Genomic DNA, 13715 nt, shown 5'->3' with positions numbered 1-13715 from the left:
GTCACAAATTCTGCACCCCAATACAGTGCTATAATGCAGTGAGTTTATGTCATATGCAGTAGTTTTGGTGCATACGTACGTATGGGTACATGGATACTCGATTTAATTCATCTGCTGCAAAAGGGACTATGAACTGAATATGTGTGGTCTTCTCACCTCATTATTTTTACAAAAAAGCCAAAGTTCACAATAGGTTGAACATTTCTGCTCACCAAAAAGATGGGACAGAGTTATATAGCTTTTGATGGGCATGATAAAGGAAAAAAATGGCAGGGACCTAACAGAGGCAGAAAAGATTAAGAAGAGGTGGCAAGATTACACAGAAGAACTATACAAGAAAGAGCTTAATGTCCCTGATAACCACGATGGGGTGGTCACTGACCTCGAGCCAGACATCCTGGAATGTGAAGTCAAATGGGCCTTAGGAAGTCTGAGCAACAACAAAGCTAATGGAGGAGACAATATTCCAGCTGAGCTATTCAAAATCTTAAAAGACGATGCAGTAAAAGTGCTACACTCAATATGCCACCAAATTTGGAAAACTCAACAGTGGCCACAGGATTGGAAAAGGTCAGTTCACATTCCAATTCCAAATAAGGGCAATGCCAAAGAATGTTCGAACTACCACACCATTGCATTCATTTCATCCTACAAGCTAGGCTCCAGCAGTATGTGGACTGAGAACTACCAGAAGTACAGGCAGGATTTCAAAGAAGCAGAGGAACCAGAGATCAAATTGCCAACATAGGCTGAATTATGGAGAAAGCTAGGGAGTTCCAGAAAAACATCTACTTCTGCTTCATTGACTATGCCACATCCTTAGTTTGTGTGGATCACAACCAATTGTGGCAAGTTCACAAAGAAATGGGAGTACCAGACCATCTTATTGGTCTCTTGAGAAACCTGTATGTGGGTCAAAAAGCAACAGTGACAACTGGACACAAAACCACTGATTGGTACAAATTGAGAAAGGAGTTCAGTAAGGCTGTATACTGTTGCCCTGCCTATTTAACTTATATGCAGAGCACATCATGCGAAAGGCGGGACTAGATGAATCACAGGCCAGAATTAAGTTTGCCGAGAAAAATATCAACAACCTCAGATATGCAGAGGATACCAGTCTAATGGCAGAAAGTGAAGAGGAACTAAAGAGCATCTTGATGTGGGTGAAAGAGGAGAGCGCAAAAGTTGGCTTGAAACTCAACATTAAGAAAACTAAGATTATGGCATTCGGTCCTATCACTTCCTGGCAAATAAATGGGGAAGAAATGGAGGTAGTGACAGATTTTATTTTCTTGGGCTCCAATATCACCACAGACGGTTACTGCAGCCATGAAATTAAAAGACACTTGCTCCTGGAGAGGAAAGCCATGGCAAAACTAGACAGCATACTAAAAAGCAGAGACATCACCCTGCCGACAAAAGCATGCGTAGTCAAGGCTATGGTTTTTCCAGTTGCAATATATGGCTGTGAAAGTTGGACCACAAGGAAGGCTGAGCACCAAAAGATTGAGGCCTTTTAATGGTGGTGCTGGAGGAGACTCCTGAGAGTCCTTTGGACTGCAAGGAGTTCAAACCAGTCAGTCTTAGAGGCGATCAACCCTGACTGCTCTTTAGAAGGCCAGATATTGAAGATGAAACTCAAATACTTTGGCCACCTAATCAGAAGGAAAGAGTCCCTAGAGAAGAGCCTGATGCTGGGAGCCATTGATGGCAAAAGAAGAAGGGGGCGGCAGAGGATGAGGTGGCTAGGTGGAGTCACAGAAGTAGTCGGTGTGAGATTAAGTGGACTCCAGGAGATGGTGGAGGACAGGAAGGAATGTTGTCCATGGGGTCACAATGGGACGCAACTTCACAACTAGCCACAACAATAGCTAGATAGATACTGTTGCATATTTAAAGATAATTGCTAGAATTTAAATAGAAACACCAAGGTAAGGCAGACCGTTACCTGCTCAATCTACCATCCAGGTTCCAGTCCTCCATGCAGAACCTCAAAGGCTCCTGTTTTCCACTCCCATGGTCTTTTTATCCTTAAACTGGGTTTGGACTGTAAAGCCAATCAAGTAGAGGACAACTTTTAACAGATAACTATTCTGTGGCAGCTGTTCAAATGAAAGAGCCTGCTCTATAAAGCACAGGATGTAGCCATCCTAATTCACAATGTCTGAGGCCACATGGGCTTTGAGTTAATTCTTGTGTTCCATCATTTATATATCTTGCAGCTTGGGTTGTGTGTGAATTTAGACCCTAGCCAAAAACAAAATTGCCTCCAAATTCTGTTTGTAGAAAGAGATGGCTAATTAGTCATGTGTGCTGATAGGTCTGGTTTATGATACAATCCTGTAGGAATAATGCCCAACGGAGACTTGATATGATACCGTGCAATGCTGGGTCCCTGCCAGCAAGGTGGGTGGAGAATCTCTTTGCTTCTTTGTTGGTTTCTACAGTTTTACTTTGCTAGAGATACTTCTGCATACAGCTGACTCTCACTACCAGGGATAGGACTGGGGACTTCAGAGACTTTCAGATGTTGGTGATCCATATGTCTCCCTCTTGTTCTTTGTGAGATCAGATTCCCACAAATGCTGTCTAGAGCACATAAGATTGCAGTCTTGAACATCTTATTTTAGTCAGATTTGTTAAAGAAACAAAAATAAAAGGTTGTTGACTTAATGGAGGGGTCTTGAGGATGATACCTAGATTTTGGGCTTCCTATTTCAACAGAATGTGTGATGAAGCTATCCAATCAAAGGGAGAGAATAGAATGCATGTTTGCAGGAATTATTCATGAGGATTATGTGAGGAATTCCACTTACTTCTTGAAAGAGGAATGTTCTCTTCATCAAAACCCTTGACTCATATTTCCCTTTGCATTATCTCAGAGGTATTGCATCAGTTGGAGCATGTATGCCAGCCCTTGGTAGTATGTAAGGCACTCCTTACGTTGGAGGCAATTTGCAGTAAGTTCTAGCTCCATGTTAATGCCTTCTTGGGGCCTCCCTGTAAGCCAATTTGTACGTAATTGCATCTGTGTGTACACTTGGGTTGTTTGAGCTTTTTAAAGCTAACATTAGGTGTAATTAAAAAGCAATCTGCATTAGTCCTCTATTTGCCTTTGTTTAAAAAAAAATCTTAGAACTTTCCTTCTGTGAAAGTGGAGTGGCCACAGAGAGGATTCAGGTTCTACTTGGTAGGTGTGAGAGATTCATTACATCAAGTGGTAATTTAATTTATCCAATTCACGTTTCCAAGACCCAAGTACAATTTGTGATTTGAAATCCATTTGTCAATGATTTCAAACTTATAATGCGTTACAATAAAAAAATGTGTTTGATAATCTGCACACATTTGAACAATGTAAATGTTTCCTAAATGTTCAGAAAGTAAATTTAATCAATGGGCACATATGTGCACAAATGTATGTTAAAAGTGTACACAACTATATTAAAGCACATGTTTTTCAGAAATGTACAGTATATTGATTTCCGTACAGAGAACTTTTGTTTGTTCAGTTGCAAGCTTCAATAGAAATAGGATGAATGAGCTTGAGCTTTTTAAAAAAAACCAAAAGCCTTCTTTTCAAAACAGATTATCAAATCCCTCTCTCCCTAGTTGACTACATGTTCTGGAAATGGGCTTTTATGATAATAATGAAGAGATATATCTTCCTGTGACCAGACTGATACCTATAACAGGGTATGATTTTCTAATGTTCTATGGGAAGTAAGTAAATATGCATCTGATCATGATTGGAGTACATTCAAAATTACATTCTAAGCTTAAGAGACTGATAGAAAACATAGAAACGTAGAAACTGAGCAAGTCAGAAGGGGTCTCTCAGGCCATCTAGTCTGACCCCCGGCTCCAGCCGGCTCTGCTCACAACATGCCCACCATGTTCATCTCCAGCCTATACTTGAACACCCTCACCAATGGGGCCTCAACCACCTCCCATGGAAGCCCATTCCATACCCTCGGGGTCCTGACTGTCAGGAAGTGCTTCCTGGCATCCAAATGGAACCTTGGCTCCCTGAGCTTTGCTCCATTGGAGCACTTTCTGCCATCCTCTGCAGGGGAGAAGAGGTCTCTACCCACCTCCATGTGACATCCCCTCACATACCTATATGTCGCCAAATGACACTAATTATTTTCATGGGCGATATAATCCTCCATATAGCTTTGTTCTATTTTAAACTCTGTTCTGACTTTTTGCTACCTTTGTGATGTGCTGTTTTATGTTTTAATTTCACTACATACTGCCCAGAGCCATTTGCTATAGGATGGATACTAGTGTTCTAGAAGCAAATACATAAATAAGCAAATAAATAATGGTGCTAAATAGTTCTGGGCAAATGGTTTTAAGAGGCTTAGTGACATCAAATGGACAAGCAAATGGCCACCAGGCAAACCTCTGCTAGAAAAGCCTTCCATAAAGACAAATCCTCTCTTCCGAAACACTTTCTACAAACATGAACATTTCACCCATGCTTAATAAAGCTGATTGTAAGATGATGATGTTTCAGTCTCACAGGAAACAGATGAGCTCTTCAATAGTTTCCCTAAAAGCTCTGAATTCCTGAGTGTGCGTGTCCAGTCAACTAAGGTAACTAGGGACAGCATGTCCTGTTCTTTCATACTACCACAGGTTTCGACAGCAAAAGGAAAGAGATTCTCTTGTGAGGTCTCTCTTGTTCATCTGCCTTAAAACAAGAACAGACTCACTGAAGAACCTTACATTTTCTATGCACTCAAGTCTAGCCATATCTGAGATAATTTAAATTGTACTCTTGTGAACTTAGCAGTGGAACATGGCTCATGCCTCGATAACAAAGGAATATAATGTACTAGTGGCAATTTTATATTCAAAATTAAATATAGCTAATGCATGGACTGCTTTAACTGAATACAACACTGGGAAAAGAACTATGGATTTTATCATTTTATTTTAATAAGGTGGGATTAATGACCTAAAAATGACCATACCATTATGTAGGAAAATATAAATTGAGTTGTTGTTGTTGTTGTTCCAGACATGCACTGTTTTTAACCTGCCTCAAATTATTTGTGATGTTTCAAAGAGGTAATAGCAGCTGTAGAGCGGCTTACTGGACCTTTTGGGATAATAAAAGCAAGGTTGTTACTTATTAATTGTGAGATAACCAACCTTTCTTCAAGGTAGTACTTTGGTTGCAGAGAAATAAAATTTCTTTCACTATTATAATTATTTTCTTTAAGAAGCATTTGATCTACAGTATTTTATCTCTTGGAAAATGCAATTTTCCCCAAGCTAGCCATCAGTTGTGTTTGTGAACTGTGGAAGACGGCTGTGCCTTTGTCACTGACACCTGTAACATTACCAGGAATTGATAGCACAACTTAGCCATATCTCTGTCATTTTGTGAATGCTTAAAGAAAAATACATAATTTTCAACATAGTGAATCCATGCCAAGCAATAACATGGATGCAAGTCAGGAGGTACTGTCCTTAAACTAACCCAAAATGGACCAAATACTGCATACATCCCATCAGGCAACAGCTCTACAGATGAAATATGAGAAGGTGGTGAGAGGTTAACCCTAACCTTGTGTTGTCCTTACCTATTCTAGGTGGAACATCCAACTTACCTGAGATTCTGTTTTGAAGAGAGCTCACTGTCTGTACGGAGAAATACTGGGGTTTGTCTTGTGAGAAAAGTGCTTACCCAATCCTTGATGGGCTCACAGAGCTAAGGATCTGTGAAACATTAAAAAGAGGATCTAAATTAGACTTGCTTCAGTAGCTTTATGTCCAAACCAACTGATGCAAATACAAATGTGAAGTAGCTGTCCTTTCTAAACTCCTAGCTCCGAATATAATTTATGGAAGGCAGTACTCAGAAGGGGAATGCACAGAATTACAAAGAAGGTATGCTTGAGTTGCTAGGGATGAGCATCATTTGTTGATGCAACTGATGCAGTTAAGTACATTTTGTGATGGATATAATGGATTTAGAAAACAGTGGGTCCAGCCCATTTAAAGTGAAGCACCTTTCAAGCTGAACTTTAAAGATTAAGCATAAGCTTCCCTCTTCCACAGAAATCACTGGGGCTTGAAGGTGTTAACTTTGGTTGGGTCATACAGCATGTATTATTCAGCATCTACCTGCATTCATGTCCATCCTCTTTCTTGGTAAAATACCTTTATCAAATGATAAATATCCCAAATAATAAACAATAAATATGAATATATAAATATCTGGGTTAATATATTCTACTCTATTCCATTTGATCTTCTGTTATTGCATTGGAAACTGAGCACGATCCTATGGATTTTTTAGAAAGCTTAAGTCCTACAACATCCAGCATTTCACATGGTCTTCCTCTGGACCCAATATATAAAACTATCCAGATGGAAGACGCAAGGGAATGAGGGGAAGCTGCTCACTAATTCTTACTTTGGGCCCTGCTTGCATGCTCAAGGAAGACAAGTAAATAGGTTGTAACAGCAAAGAAGAGTATATCTGAGGAATGATTCATGGATATAGGCTATGGCAGGTTTTCCACATGTCTAACTCTGAAGCCAGACCCACTTCTGTTTCTTTATTTCCCTGTATGTCCCCTTAATTTTTCAGACACTTCTCAAATTTGGTGTTCTTTTAATCTTCATTCTATCATCATCACCACCACCACCACCACCACCACCAACAACAACAACAACATTATCATGTCTACTTCCCTTCTGTAACATAGGCAGCCTTCTGATGTATGCACCACACTTTCTCTTCTTATTTTACAATAGCACTTGGAAACCTATTTTGAGAAAACTGATTTTTCTGCTTAAGTGAGCATGGAGTCAGAGTATGTCACCTTTAAACCTAGTGTTTTGTTGCTGCTGCTGCTGCTGCAGCTGTTTTTAATCGTGAAAAGACAACAGATTGAAATAAAATGCCAGAAACTTAGAACATCTGTTAAGTTTTGGAAGAAATCTATCTGCTATGTGGGTGTTTCCTTCTAGGCAAAGACATAGGCTTGTTCACTCAGTAGTCTATTCTAAAGCAATGATTCCCAGCACTAAATATGTATATTCCTATAAAGTGACTGCAAAGTTCATAGTTTGATGCACCACTAGCTTCACCACTAATACAGTTGATTGGGCTTTACCCCTGATGAATGCCAAGTGTATATGTGGGTAATATGAGTGACATAGGAGACAGACTTATATCTCGCTGTATTTCCATTTTTCTTCATATTGTGTCACTTTCTGTTTATTAAGACTTAATGGTTCCCCAACTACTGTGCCAAAAATATCCCTCATGTTATTTTTCATGGGTAGCAGCACATGCCTGAGACAGAACTACATTAACTTCAGCCAGTTTGACAAGGTAGAGGCATCATAGATCAATATGAGACTTTATTGCAAATCTAGAGGAAATTAAGTTTTGAATGACTTATGGTGCTCCCTGTACAATCACAGAACCTAGGAGGAATTCAAGTATCTGTCTGTGTTCAAACAGTTATGGATCTGATTCTCTGAGTATACGGAAACTTTATATTCAAGCCATGTTTTATACTCATGCCCTGGAAAAATGCAAACTTTTAAACTCCTTAACCATTTGATTAAGAGCACTTCCCTATTTTCTCTTCAAAAACTGCAGCTGATCCAAGTGGTGTTTGAAAGTACTGAGAAATTTATTTAATGTCTTTGGCATTTATTTAACTATTTATTTAATTGAACGTATGATCCATTCCGAGTTAATGTTTTTCTTCTTATGCATGGCTATTGAATTACAGTCTGAGACATCTCACATACTTCCAGAAAGCAAACAACCCGCCAATGTGATAACTTTCCAGGGGACAGGATGGTGTGCAGTGCCTAGAAAAATAGACCATGAGGCAGAACATTCCTGAGGAACTTCTGGGAACTCATTGCCTACCCTCTGTCAAATTATTGTGCCTTGGCTCCTCATTTTGTGACCTGGAGAACACAACACTGATCAACTGTTTAAGACTTTCGCTTGTCGCTGAGACAATGTATGTGAAACACTCTAACATTCCAATGCACATCCTGACTGCTACAATCAAGTGCCTTGTTTTTAATGTGCAGAGAGCAAACCACTTCCCTTAATCTTATTCCTCCTGCATAACTATTTTAAGACACCAAATGGTGAATGACTGGAACTGTCCCTTCTGTCTCAACACTTTCAGGGGCCCTGCCAGGGCTGAGGAGTCCCAACTCAGGTCAAGTCCCCCAGTTCTCCATCTTGTGATAGTTGTGGAAGATTCCCTTTTTGTGGGAGATGGAAGAATATGTATGTTGTGTCGACCTAGAGAATAGCCAGGTATGCAGTTTCCCTGGAGAAAAGATGAAGGATATAACCAATAAGTTCATGCATCTCATACAACCCACTGATAAATGCCCCTTTCTTCTCATCCTCATGGAACAAGTGACACCACCAGGAGAAGTTTTGAAGAAATAACTTCAGACTAAACTCTAGGGAGGACAACACTGGGGCCCAGATAGTCTTCTCCCCAATCTGACCAGTATGTGGAAGAGGAAATATTAGGGAAAGAAAAATCCTTCAAGTGAATGACTGGTTGTGATGGTAGTGGCATAAGGACAGATTTGGATTCTGGGACCACAAGCTAAGCTCCCTGGAAGACGGGCTATCGGCAACTAATGGGCTGCACCTCACAAAGAATGGGAAGCAGATGTTTGGCCACTACATTGAAAAGTTCATCAGGAGGGCTTTAAACTAAAACATACAGTAGAAGGAGACTTGTATGACATCACCTGACAAAGACATGCATTTCAACAGAGGAAAAACCTCAAGCAGGGTCTAACATTAGTCTTCCAGATAATGTAAGAAGAAAACCAGGGCACAACAAGAATGAACTTCGATGTCTATAAGCCGATGCCCAGAGTATAGGAAACAAACAACATGAACTTGTGTTCATAGTACATGAGGGCAATTATAATCTTACAGGAATAACTGAAACCTGGTGGGAAGTTTGAACCTCTACAATTGATGGATAAAACCTGTGCAAGAATAATTGAACAAGGAGTCACTCTATCTGTATATATCTGCACAGAACTTAGTAGGCCCACTGAAATCATCTGGCTTAATTTAAAGGGAGCAAAAAAATAAAAAGGTAGTTATTAGTTGTCATGAGCTGGGCATCCCCTCACAAGCAAGATGGTTACTCCAGCACTTCTTGTAAGTGTTTTTATTCTACACAGGAAATCTAAGCATTCAAATGTCTCTGAGCATGGACAAAGAGATGTGCTGACCCCTCTCTGCCCGCTTTCACCCAAAATTTTGCTTATGAACCCTTCAGGGCTAGACTCCAAAAGGTCTACATCCTCAGGAGGCTCATGTTCTCCTTCCGAGAACTCTCCCCCCCCCCCCCCGCCCTTCATTTGTCTCATTCCCAGAGGTGAGAGGAAGACTGGACACCATGGCCATCCTTGAGTTACTTTCATCCAAGGCAGGTGCGGACCCGTCAGTTACAACAACAATTCCGTTATCAGAGTGCGAGCTCTGAACCTGTTCTGGTTCAGCCATCCCCACATCATCCTCAGAGTCTGAGCTATCAAGTTGCACCAAAATAGGCCGTCTCTTCTGCACGCATGGGAATCTCATCAGAATGTGCATGCACAACACTGGTGTCTATTACCAACCACCCCGTCAAAAGGAGGACAAGGATGCAACCTTCGCGAAGCAACTTGCCAGTGTCTCCAAGAAGAATGGTGTAGGGGCTTCATTCAGCATGGTGGACTTCGATTTCCCTGATATATGCTGGGAGACAATTTCTGCCAAACATGGTCCTTCTGCCAAACATGGTCCCTCCAAGAGATTCTTGACATGCATTGCTTCATCCATATGAAGGTAGAGGAAGGAACAAGAGGAACAGCTATCCTCTATTTAACAGGGATGACCTAGTGGACAAAATAGCAGCTATGGGAACCCAGGGGGAAGGTGATCATGTGATACTTGAATTCTCTATTATAAAGAAGACAAAGGTTAACTGCAGTCAAACATGTATCCTAGACTTCAGGAAAAGCAACTTTAATGAACTCAGAACAAAGGTATGGCAACTCTTAAGGGAAAAGGAGTCCAAGAGGAGTGGGGAATCTTGGGAGGGGAAAGATTCTCCAAGCCCAGCTATGAACAATTCCAACAAGAAAAATGTGTAGAAAATAACAGAGGAAGCCCATGTGACTCCACAAAAAGTTAAGTGAAAGCCTGAAAAATATAAAATAATATGTTCAGGAGGTGAAAGCAGGGCCAGGACATGAGAGAAGAATATAAACAAATAGGAAGGAATTGGAGGAAACACATCAGGAAGGCTAAAGCACGAAATGAACTGAGAAAAGCAAGGGATGCTAAGAACAACAAGAAAGCCTTCTTCAGATACATCCAGAACAACAGATATGCGAAAGAGAAGGGTGTCCAGCTACTTAAAGTGGATGGCAGTGATAAAAGGCAACAAGGAAAAGGCAGAGGTGTTCAATTCCTACTTGGCCTCAGTAATCTCTCACAAGAGGAAGTACAAGCTGAATGTGAGAGTTGGCAGCCCAAGATTAACAAATAAACGGTTAAGGAATAGGCACATTCAAATCTCCAGGGCTTGATGAACTCCATCCCAGAGTCATTAAGGAGGTAGTAGAAGAACTTTCAGAACCTCTGGCTATTAACTACACTAAATCCTGGAAAACCGAAGAAATGTCAGATGATTGGAGAAAGCCTAACATTGTCCCCATCTTCAAAAGAGGGGGAAAGACGAACCTGGGACTGCAAATGAATTAGTCTGACATCAATCCCTGAAAAATTCTGGAGCAAATTATTGAAAAATCAGTCTGCAAGCACCTCAAAGAAAATGCAGTGACTAATACAAGCCAACATGGATTTATCAAAACTATATCCTGTCAGACAAATTTTTGACTGGGTAACCTCCCTAACTGACAGAAGGAACACCTTGAACATAATCTACCTCGACTTTAGCAAAGCTTTTGACGTAGTGCCCCATGACATTCTGGTAAGCAAATTAGCGAAACCTGGACCAAATAGGTATCCAATATTGGTTGCAAAACTGGGCACAGAGTGCTTATCAATGGCACCTTCTCAAACTGGATGGAAGTAACTAGTGGAGTGCCACAGAGTCAGTACAAGGGAAGATAATCAGATTTGCGGATGGAATAATCAACAAGCTAAATATGAGTCAGCAATGCAATGCAGCTGCAAAAAGGGCAAATGCTATTCTGGGATCCATTAATTGAAGTATTGCTTCCAAATAATGAGAAACAGTAGTTCCCCTAAACTCCTCACTAGTCAGCCCTCATCTGAAATACTGTGTCCAGTTCTGGGCACCAAGATTTAAGAAAGATGCAGGAAATTAGAAAGGGTCCAGCAGAGGGCAACACAAATGATCCAGGGTTTGGAAACACTGCCTTATGAGGGGAGACTGAGAGAACTGGGCATGTTCAACCTTGGGAAGAGAAGACTGTGTAGGGACATGGTACCCCTTTATAACATAAGTACCTCAATCGGTGGCACAAAGGTCAAGATCTTTTCTTGTTCATTCCAGAGTGTAGGACATTAAGCTTAGACATCAGGAGAAGCTTCCTCACTGTCAGATCAAAGCAACTCTGGAACTAGTTTCCTAGAGAGATGGTGGGCTGTCCCACACAGAGACATTCCAAAAGAAACTTAGCCATCTGAGTGGAATGGTGTAAATTAGTGTCCAGCAACAGCAGGGGGGTTGGACCCACTGGCCTTCTTGGCCCCTTCCAACTCTGCTGTTCTGTGAGTGCATGATCCTATGATTCCATATGATTATGATTCTATGATCTTATCTTTTGCTTTTGAGTCCACTAATGTAAAGGTTGTTTCATGCTTTATGCAAAAAGAAAGAACGAATGAATGAATTACACTGGGCTGAGTGGGCAATATGGGACCTCTGTCTGTCTGTCTATTTAAAGTTTCTCTAACCCATCCACCACTGACATCTCAGGATGGCTTACAACATCCCATCTAAACAGGGATAGGTTTTTATCTTTACTTAATGGCCTTTGTTTTCTCTCTCTTCCTCCTGTTTTGCTCAGTGTGGTTCACATTTTTAAATTACATAGTGACGGCTTATTTTGTACTGGAGAAACTTTGTTGACTCAGAATCTGATTGGATAATAGCCCTTTTTTAGACCTTTTGTTCACATATGGACTACACATATAGAAAGGAACGTGTTCCCTGGCCCTTCTCCCTATCTGACATTGAATTGCTGGAAGGGCTTTTGGGGCATGTGCAGCAAGGCTGGGGATCCAGGGCTCAAGGATGTGCACTGTCCCTGTTGCACAGGCTACTGGAGTGTTTCCTATATGCATTTGGAACTTTGCAAGATCAAAGTTCCCGATGGCATGAAAAGCTCTTGAACATACATCTTTGTATGTACAGAGGCTCTTTGTAGATTTCCAAAGAATATGAAGACGCCGGGGTTAAGGTCAATAGCCATAACTGCAGTGACTTTCTCTGTGTATTCTGTATATACTCAACAGAAAATTTGAAAAGGGCTATAGTTTAATTGATTATGCAGGGTATTTCAGGGCTGTCCTTCTGTCGCATTTGAACACCTATTAAGGGGTGTACTTAATTGCCTATTGACTTCTTCCACTGCTGTGATTTTATAGTCCCACAGCAGTGACATTACTCAGTCGTATGTTACTTTGACTTTTGTGTATGTAACTTTAGCTCCTGCTTGTCCAATGTGTGTGTGTGTTTGAATTGTACTACCTAAGGATGTGGACAGAATCTTTGGAAAGGTGAGGCCTACAAACATGTGTTGGACTCTTGCCCTTCCTGTATTATGAAAGCAGCTGGAAGTGATAGTTTCTGAGTGGGTAAAGGCAGTGTTCAGTACCTTTTCAGGGCAAAGTGTGATTCCATCTTCCATAAAGGAAGTAGTGGTAAGACCTTTGTTTGTTCATTTGTTGATGAACCTTTGTTTGGATTTTGTTTGGATTTTTTTCATTATCACATTCAACTTCCTTTTATCCCGTTTGGACTACTGTTACATGCTCTACATGGGTCTGCTTTTGTAAACAGACAGAAATTTCTGCTGAACCAAAATACGGCAGCCAGAATCACATGATTCCTTTGATACAGCATCTTTGTTGGCTACCAGTCTGTTTCAAAGACCCCTTGATTCAAGAAGACCTTCAGCATGTAAAGGGGTTGGTTGGGTTTGGTGCTGGCTTTTTACTGCTATTTTTAATTCGAGAGTTTCTTTTTTCTTTTTATATTATACTGCATCGTTGTGCTGTTTTCATATATTTGAGTTGTGCCTACAAGCTGCCTGAGTGCCTTTTTGTTTGCTTGCTTTTTGGTCAGAAAATAACAAATCTCATAAATGAATTTCAGTGTGTGATTTATTCCAGGGAGGAAGAGATTAGTTTAAATTTTTGATTAAAATCAGTGCAATGGAAAAGTGAAAAGTTGGCTGAATTTTGCCTTCAACCTTACACACATGTGCTCACTTTGAAGAAAGTCCTTGTTAGTAGTAAAGTCCTACTGAAGTTCACTTGGACTGCAATCTAAGTAATTTAAAAAGTTTTGCTGAATGAATAGCTCAGTAAAGGATACCCTTTGTGTGTTTGGCTTTCGCACGCGTGCGCTCTCTCTCTCTCTCTCTCTCTCTCTCTCTCTCTCTCTCTCTCTCTCTCTCTCACACACACACACACA

The sequence above is a fragment of the Varanus komodoensis genome, unplaced genomic scaffold, assembly GCF_004798865.1.
Source record: "Varanus komodoensis strain SLA01 unplaced genomic scaffold, ASM479886v1 scaffold17, whole genome shotgun sequence".
Taxonomy (NCBI): domain Eukaryota; kingdom Metazoa; phylum Chordata; class Lepidosauria; order Squamata; family Varanidae; genus Varanus; species Varanus komodoensis.
This window is presented reverse-complemented; position numbering follows the sequence as displayed.